General features: G+C 38.9%; 1 pseudogene; it reads right to left on the bottom strand.

Annotated features, from left to right (window-relative positions):
• Window positions 1-1,889: 1,889 nt before the first annotated feature.
• On the bottom strand, window positions 1,890-2,413 carry LOC112928079 (small ribosomal subunit protein eS10-like; annotated as a pseudogene).
• Between the last annotated feature and the right edge of the window lie 7,597 nt (window positions 2,414-10,010).

The raw sequence follows: 10,010 nt of genomic DNA on the forward strand, positions 1-10,010 counted from the left end.
TGTGGAATTACCCATTATGGCCATGAATTGCCACTTTATTTTGATGGGCATGAAAGAAAGGAAAGCTGAACATTATAAAAAAAACCCTCATCTTAAACCTTTTCAATTTTTAAGCCCATAAATACAGGGGTCAGAACAAGAGGCCCTACTTTTAAAAAATATTTTTTGTCAGGTTGTAAGCCATATATAACATTTAGCAAGCTTATATCCTCTCATCTGGGAGTAACAGATTTTTTACCAGCTCTACTCACAAGGCAATTTTTAGTCATACGCTGAAATATATTAGAATCAGAACCTCAACTTCCTATTTAAATTTGGGTCACTGAGTTTGATCAGGTGTTGATAGGTTCTGAAACTATGAACTTGGTTCCAAAATTGGTTGTTTGCAGAATCTATGAGGTTGGGGGCAGGCAGGAGGAAGGGGCCAGAGGGTGCTGCTAAGGTCTGACATCAGAAATTTCCTTTCTTCTTCCCGTCTCCCTGAGCACTGAGTACCTCACTCTATGTACAGGGTGGGTGTGACTCACACTGTATATTGTCCTCATCTGGGACCTGAGAGGCAACGCGGCCAAATGGGGAAAAATTAGGACTCAGGAGCCAGCCTACTAGCTGTGGGAGCTTAGGCAAGACACTCTGTGCCTCAGTTTCCTTATCTACAAAATGCAGCTAATGATAGTTCCTACCTTTTAGGTCACAGTGAGATTTAGATGAGTTAATACATGCAGTGCACTGCAAGCTGTGCCTGGCACATAGTAATCGGTATGTATTTGCTTACTCTTTCTCATCCTGGCTGCCTGACCCTGAGCTCAGAGAAAGAATTCATCTTTCTATTTCCATAGTGCCAGGTGTAGGACTGTTCAGCAATGCATATGCATTCATTCCACTAATATTTATCACATGCCTACAATGAGTCAGGCCCTGACTGAGAGGCTTGATCACTGTCCTTCTAGAAGGAATGGTTTCCCTGGAGAGATGAGCAAATATTGTAATACTTCTAGTTGGGGAAGTTTGGGATGCTATGGGGCACCTCCCAGAGGTGCTTGTCTCTAACCTGTGGAGAGCGGACCAGGCTTTCTTGAGGGGAGCTGAGCCTTAGCCAAGTGTGTAGGATGAGCAGGAGAAGAGCAGGGAGGGTTGTGGGTAAAGGGAAACACCTGTGAGAAGATATCCCATGAATAAGTGTTGAATGGAAAGAAATTTTGGTCAGCTTTTGAGAAGGGGAGGGAAGCTCAACATTGTCTTAAATTATTTTAGTTGAAACAGGAATGCCCTGGCACTCCTGATGGCCATGAAAAAGGATGAAAGTGGAAGAAGGCATCCTGAGAAGAGTCCCCTCCTGCCAGGAAGGCCTCCCAGCACTCAGGGCTCTGTGTTGAAGCCGCCTTGGGCACATCCATGTGCTTTATGAAGCATTTTCTCCCTCAATATTTTCTTCCCTTCCCTTCCCTTCCCTTCCCTTCCCTTCCCTTCCCTTCCCTTCCCTTCCCTTCCCTTCCCTTCCCTTCCTTTCCCTTCCCAACCCATCCCATCCCATCCCATCCCATCCCATCCCATCCCATCCCATCCCATCCCATCCCATCCCATCCCATCCCTCCCCTCTTCCTTCCTTCTTTCTTTTCTTTCTTTCCTTCCTTCTCTTAAGTTTAGATTTAATTGACATATTATTATGCTAGTTTTAGATGTACAATCTAATGATTCCATATTTGTCGATAATGGGAAGTGATTACCATAATAAATTTACTCAACACCCATCATTACACGTTGTTACAGCTTTTTTTTTTTTCTAGCAGGGAAACTTTTAAGATCTACTCTTTAGCAACTTTCAGACATACAATACAGCGTTGTATGTATGTATGTATGTATGTATGTATGTATTTATTTATTTATTGTTATTTATTCAGCACAAAACAATTGCCTCCAGCTTTACCAGGTCCATGACCCAATCTGCCGCTAAACTGGAATTCAGTTACTGGCCCAGTCCCAGTCTCAGCTTTCTTGTTGGCATCAGGGGGCACAATGCTTTGTCTGTAGGTGTGTCTCTGTCAGCCTCCCCTCATGTGAGTCTTGCAGGTCACATTCTCTCCAGACCTTTGGCTTACTAGTCTCAGGACAGCTGCGGTGCAGAGCAGCAGACACCATTTCAGAAGGCTGGTGAAGGCAATTGAGGAGATCCTGGATATGCTGGTTGGTATTTCTATCAATAGAAATGCCTCCAGACAAACTGTTCCTTTAGGAAGCCCCATGATCTGAGAGACAATATGGACTTCATGACATGAAGACTGGGCACATTTTTGTCGGCCATCTCAGGGTGTTGGAGCATGTGGATATCCTTCTTGGCTACCCTCACTGCCTCCTTGAAAAGGAGTTCATAAATGGCACTATGGCTCTTCTTGGACATCAGCATCTCGGTGGCTGCTATGCCTGAGGTTGGGGCTGGAAAGCCAATATAGTGTTAACAGTAGTCACTGTGCTCTACCTTCCATCCACACAATTTATTTCTTCTACAGTTGTAAGTTTGTGCTCTTAAATTACCTTTTCCCCATCACTGCCTTCTTATACATATATTTAATGCCCTCTTTCTCTAAATCCTGTGTCATCTCTAGCAGCTTACTTACCCTGATAGGAGCCATAGATGTTTTGACTGCAGAGGAATGATCAATTCATTGCAAAGAAAACATAGGTCAAGTTTCTTGTGTTGCCCTGCTCAGACCTAGCAAAACTCTGCCATCCTTGAAAGGAGTTTTGTTCCCACGTGGATTGCTCATGGCCACCATCCCTTCACTCCTGCTAAGCTTCCCCTTTACCCTGTTTTCCTCTTCATGACTTCATAAGATAAAGCTGTCTCTTAAACTGGAAGATGGTGGGGTTAAATTAAAACAATGATTGGGGGATCCCTGGGTGGCGCAGCGGTTTGGCGCCTGCCTTTGGCCCAGGGCGCGATCCTGGAGACCCAGGATCAAATCCCACGTCGGGCTCCCGGTGCATGGAGCCTGCTTCTCCCTCTGCCTGTGTCTCTGCCTCTCTGTCTCTCTCTCTGACTATCATAAATTAAAAAAAAAAATTAAAACAATGATTGGCTGGTCATTTAAAAGCTATGGAGCAAGAGGTAAAGCATTGCCAAACTCTTATTAGTCCCCTTATGGGGAAGTTTTGGCATTGGGCAGAGATGAGCCAGTCACCACCTTCTTTTCCCTTGAGAGGAGTGGAAGTAGCCCTTGTGTATATATGGCGCTTTTCCCTGAACTGAAATCCTTGGTTGAGTTGGAAGCCTGGCTACTTTTCATACTCCTTGATAGCAGGGTCCCCTTGACTCTTAGTAACCTATTCGGCATTTTGCTCAATGTGATCGATAGCTTCCCATTAATGCTCCTGGACCCAGAGGAAGTGGAACAGATGAGAGAAGATGAGTGGGGTGATAGATACTTCAGAATCACCCAAAGGTAAATGGTTATTTCATCCAGAGAATTCAGGAAAGAGATTCACTTTAAATATACACATTTCCCCAAGACAGGTGAGTGACTGCATTGCTCTCTGGAGGGGGCTGAGGTGGCCGTCAGCATTTTGAGAATTAGCCTACTTTTGCCTTCTTTTCCACGAAGAGGAAAATGTCCCTAGAACAAATCTCTCCCGAGAGAACTTTCTAGAACAACTGAACATGTGCAGTGACTTTCCCCAAAAAGCCTACATTTTTCTTTTTATGGTGAATTTATCATTCCACAAAATGTGGGAGATAGGACTGCAATATAAAGTGATTTCTCATGAGAGATGAGCAGCAAGATTAGACAAGTAGGAGATTTCGCATGCCAGGCCCTCTGCCATGACTGTTTGTGTGTTTCACAATTGGAAAATGCCCTCAGAGGTGTTTAGGGAACATGCAGAGTGGGCACACAATTATGGCAATGCAACAGAGCAGCCATGCCAACAGCCTTGGGTCTATGATAATCCCACCAGATAGGAAAGAAATGGGAAAACACGGCTCTCAGTGAAAGTGGAAATGATCACATCATATTTCTCTAGTTAGGGACCCACTTAGACTAGGAACTAGAGTAGGTTTGCAACAGTATTTTATGGACCCATGCCTCCTTCCCTGTAGTCCCCATTGTCTCTCCTTCATAGCATCATGAATACCTTTTATTGTACATTTACTGATTTATTTACTGCATCTTATAAGATTATATAGACTTCCCTTTGCAATAGTCTCTTTTAAAAATACCATTTGTTTAAAAATGATGAAAGAAATATATGGATATGAAAAAAAAAACCCTCAAGATTGCAAAGCAGCTTTTTGTGAGAGGACTAGAAGCTGTCTCACTTGCAACCATCTCTCAGCTCACCTCACAGAGGCGACTGCTCTGAATATTTTTAGCTGTTTCTTTGCATAGTTATTGTTATTGATTGGTTTGTTAACTTTAGACATTATTTGTTCTCTTTCTAGTATAATCATGTACCTCTCATACTCTACTCCTCACTCCTCCCTCCGCCCTTTAAGTAGATTCTTTTTTAGTTATAGCAATGAAACGATTATGAGTATTTAATTGACGATCTTACACTTTAGAGTCCAAGAGAATATCATGGTCGTGTTTTCTTTCTTCAATAGCTGTTGATTTTCCTTCATGTTTCCAATGGGCTATCTTTTTTCTGTGTATTGATTGCTCTTACATCCTTTTCTATTCCAAATCTTTAAGAATATGTTGAAACCTAAGACTGCCTGAATTACTCCCCTCCATGTTCCACCTCCATTTTCCATGTGACTCTCCTTTTAATGACTGGTTCACCATGAAACAGCAAGCTCCTTGAGGGGGCACCATGTCTTTACATCTATCACATTGTCTGGTACATACTGATCATTCATTCCATAGTTGATGAATGAATGAGTGACTATTTCCATGGAGTGTTAAACAAATGAAGTTAGGCTTTAAGTGCTTGAGTGAAATGACTTTCAGATGTTAAATGTGATAATATAGTTTTTTAATCTACCAGTTTACTTTCTCATCATCTTTACATTTTATTATTGAGTTTGCCTTGTAAATATTCACGTTTCCATACATAACATGAACAAAGTATTATCAATCACATAAAAAGATTAGTTATGATTACTGAAGTCTAGACATGAAACAGCTGCCATTTATTCAATAATTTAATGCACTGTTTGCTCACCTGAGCAAACTACTGTTTATATATTTATGACCTCCATCTCTTCTGGGTGTGATTATTGATTATAAACCATATGCAATTTCAGCTATAGTGATTTCTGACTTTGCACTATCTGGTCCCTCTGCTTGGAATGTTTCCCCCAACACCTCTCATTTCCCACTCCCTCTAACACACATGTCTAGATTTCACTTACTCTTTCTTCATAGCTCAGTTCCATTGTCACTGGTCAAGCCATTTCTTTCCGTTTGACACTCTGACATCATGAAGCACTTGCCACCATTGTAACTGAACTTTGACCTGAGTGATTCTTTGATTAATGACTGTCTCCCACCAGACTGTAAGCATCTAAGTGTGCAACGCTGTTTTGCCTTCTGTTTCACCCCTAGCTTTCTGCATGGAATTTAACACATGGCAAGTGCTCAATTATACCATTAAAACCTTCCCTCGTGATTTAATTTTTTAAAATAAGTCTTCCTTGACTTTAAACTTCTGGAAGTTTCCTTTCTAAAGATAATTGTCAAAAGTTGACTTTTGGGCTGGGTGAAAGACTATAAAAGTAGGCTTAAGAAATCTGGGTTAGTGAGATATGAAGAAATCCAGTTCATTTTGTTGTTATAATTATAAGAATTATATTTATTATATTATATACATTATACTTATATAATATTTTCTTTTTTTATATTTTTTATATATAATATTTTCTAAGATGGAAGTGTTTTCCATTGGTATGGAAAGAAAATATAAGAACTTCTATTCATAATGATTTTATTTTAAATGTGGTGTAATACTTCATTTGTGATCATGAGTATTCAAGTCTTTCCACATAAGTGAATTTTCTAAATAACTAATGCTTATTCCATTTAGCACAATAATATTTCTATATGTACTATTTTTAACAAGATTTTTCAATAGACACACTGACTTTTCTGCCATCTGTGAAAAAGTGCACTGGCCTTAAGCCTTTTTCTGGTGATTCAGGCATTGCCAGAAACATCGGAGAGTAAAATGTACTAATGATTGATTTTCACAACGTATTAGTAGAAAAACTGGTTAGATGTGAAGACTTTGACTTTTTTATTTTTTTAAAATTTTAAAATTATTTTATTTTTTTTAGACTTTGACTTTTTTAATGTAAGAAATCAAATATTGAGTGAATGCTAAAAGACCACATAAAATATGAGTGGAATAAAAAGAATAACAATATAAGAAATACAGGTGTATCCACAGCACTTTTTAAAAAATAGAATATCTTAATTACTCCTAAAACCTGGAAGCACTACTTTCTCGATCCTTCTCTTTACCTCTGCTCTTAGATGCAAACACTATTCTAAATTTTGCGGTCAAGATAATCTTACTTTTTTATGGCTTCAAAATGGGTATTTTCAACCTGAATGATATGTTATTTAATTTTGCATGTTTCTGATTATAAATGAAGTCATACTATATGTACTCTGAAGCATATATATATATATTTTTTTTTTCCTCAATATTGTGTTCATGAGATCATTTTTATTATGGAGCATAGCTGTACTTTGTTCATTTTCACTGATGCATGATATCCCATGTAAGATGATACAATATTTATTTATCCATTCTAGGGGGTTGTATCTAGGTTTTTTTTTTTTTATCACAAATGGCAGTGTTTGAATATGCTTTGCACATATCCTCTGTGCACATGCGCAGGAGTTTCTTTTGAGAACAAATCCAGGGTTGGAGTAGCTGAGTCATAGGTTTATGTGTATTTTAAACCAGATAAAACCAAAATGTTCTCTAAAGGAATTGTCCAACTTTACATTCCCAGCAGCAGAATTTATGAATTTTGGATGTTTTACATTCTCGCTAGCACTTAGTGTTGTCAAATCTTTAATTTTTGCCACACTGTTAATTGTGAAGTGTTAATTCATTATAGTTTTATTTTACATTTCCCCAATTACTAATGAGTTCTCCTCATATTTATAGGTCATTCAGATTTTCCTTCCTATGAAGTGCCTGGTTCAAGTATTCTGTCCAATTTTTAATTGTTTTGTTTGTCTTATTTTGTGAGTTAATCAGTGGTTCTTTATAATGTATTTAATCAAATCTAAGACGTCACTGATTTTAAGAGGTACGAGGTACTACTATTTTATTTATCACTAAGAGATAAAATACTAACAAATTGTGACACTGTTGATTGTAAGATGCATCTGATTTAAAAGACAATAAAATAGAAAGAAATGTGCATTTCAGAATGATGAATTTATATATTCTTGATATTAATCTTTTGCCAATTAAAGGTATTTTAAAGTATATTCTCCAGTTTGTTTTGTCTCTACCTTCTTTTACAGCCTTTTAATGCAAACTAGTTCTTTTTATTTTTCAAACTAGTTCATTCTTAATTTAATATTTTAAAGTAAGGACTAATTAAAATCCTTTTCTCTCTCCTTTGTACATTTTATGTATTAAGGAATCCTTCTCACACTGAAGTCATAAAAATATTTTTCAATATTTTTCTTTATTTGTTTCCTGGGTTTGCCTCCCACATTTGAGATTTTAGTTCACCTGTAATTGATTTTGGAGTATGACATGAGGAAGGTTTCAAAATAACATCAATTGTTCTAGCATCAAAAAAGCCCATTCTTCACCAGCTGCTCCATAATTCTACTTCATTCTTAAGTCAAGTGTTTATAAATGTGGATGATCTGTTTCTGGGCTCCCAAATCTGTTCCATTAGTATATTTGTTTCTCTCAACACCATCACTATGCAGGTGGATGTGGATCTATCATGAAGCTCAAGAAACTTAAGCATCAATACCTCCTCATTTCCTTACTTCTCATTTGCTTGGATCCCTGATTTTGTATTTGTAATTTTGTCTTATTTTCCTTGGAAGGGTATTCAGTTTGCATGAACTTCAGGCCCTACATAACCTGGATCCACCCTTTTGTGCAGTCTTAAATTATTATTACCTTGAGTCTTCTTCTTGTCCCCCCCCCCATTTCTGTTCTTCTGGAATACCTTATCTATTCTTGGGCCTTTACTTTTTTATATGCATTTTATTTTATTTTATTTATTTATTTTTATTTATTTATTTTTAAAGATTTTATTTATTCATTCATGAGACACACACACACACACCCACCCACACACACACAGAGAGAGAGAGAGAGAGAGAGGCAGAGACACAGGCAGAGGGAGAAGCAGGCTCCATGCACCGGGAGCCCGACGTGGGATTCGATCCCGGGTCTCCAGCATCGCGCCCTGGGCCAAAGGCAGGCGCCAAACCGCTGTGCCACCCAGGGATCCCTATATGCATTTTAGAATCACCTTGCCATCTTCCATAAATGAACTTCAGTATTTTAAGTGGAATTGCATCACATCTGTAAGTAAATTTGGGAAACATTGACATCTTTGCAATATTGAGTATTTCAACCCATGAACATGACGTATCTCTCCATTTATTTAGCTCTTCACTAATGTCTTTCAATATTTTTTCTCTCTCTCTCTTTTTTAAACAAGCTCCATGCATAGACGTGTGGAGCTTAAACTCATACCCTGAGATCAAGACCCTAGCTGAAACTGAGAGTTGGATGCTCAACAGACTGAGCCACCCAAGTGCCCCAAGTTTTCTAATTTTTTATGAAGATTTTTGCCTATCTTTTATTAGCTTTATTTCTTGTACTTCATGTGTCTGGGGAATACTATAATGAATATCTTTTTAAAAACAGTATTTTCAGGGGATCCCTGGGTGGCGCAGCGGTTTGGCACCTGCCTTTGGCCCAGGGTGCAATCCTGGAGACCCGGGATCGAGTCCCACGTCAGGCTCCCTGCATGGAGCCTGCTTCTCCCTCTGCCTGTGTCTCTGCCTCTCTCTCTCTCTCTCTCTCTCTCTCTCTCTCTCTCTGTCTCTCATGAATAAATAAATAAAATCTTTAAAAAACAACAACAACAAAAAAACGGAGAAAAGCAGTATTTCCTTTTTTTAAAATTTTAAAAATACTTTAGGGGGTCATAGTTTATTTGGATAATTTAAAGATGGTTCCATATATTAAAATATATTAGTATACCATTATTTTTTTATATTTATTTTTTTTATTGAAGTTCAATTTGCCAACATATAGCATAACACCCAGTGCTCATCCCGTCAAGTGCCCCCCTCAGTGCCCGTCACCCAGTCATCCTCACCCCCCGCCCACCTCCCTTTCCACCACCCCTTGTTCGTTTCCCAGAGTTAGGAGTCTCTCATGTTCTGTCTCCCTCTCTGATATTTCCCACTCATTTTTTCTCCCTTCCCCTTTATTCCCTTTCACTATTTTTTATATTCCCCATATGAATGAGACCATATAATGATTGTCCTTCTCCGATTGACTTATTTCACTCAGCATAATACCCTCCAGTTCCATCCACATCAAAGCAAATGGGGGGTATTTATCATTTCTAATGTCTGAGGAATATTCCATTGTATACATAGACCACATCTTCTTTATCCATTCATCTTTTGATGGACACCGAGGCTCCTTCCACAGTGTGGCTATTGTGGACATTGCTGCTATAAACATCGGGGTGCAGGTGTCCTGGTGTTTCACTGCACCTGTATTTTTGGGGTAAATCCCCAGCAGTGCAATTGCTGGGTCCTAGGGCAGATCTATTTTTAACTCTTTGAGGAACTTCCACACAGTTTTCCAGAGTGGCTGCACCAGTTCACATTCCCACCAACAGTGTAAGAGGGTTCCCTTTTCTCCGCATCCTCTCTAACATTTGTGGTTTCCTGCCTTGTTAATTTTCCCCATTCTCACTGGGGTGAGGTGGTATCTCATTGTGGTTTTGATTTGTATTTCCCTGATGGCAAGTGATGCAGAGCATTTTCTTATGTGTGTGTTGG

The sequence above is a fragment of the Vulpes vulpes genome, chromosome 6 (assembly GCF_048418805.1).
Source record: "Vulpes vulpes isolate BD-2025 chromosome 6, VulVul3, whole genome shotgun sequence".
NCBI lineage: Eukaryota > Metazoa > Chordata > Mammalia > Carnivora > Canidae > Vulpes > Vulpes vulpes.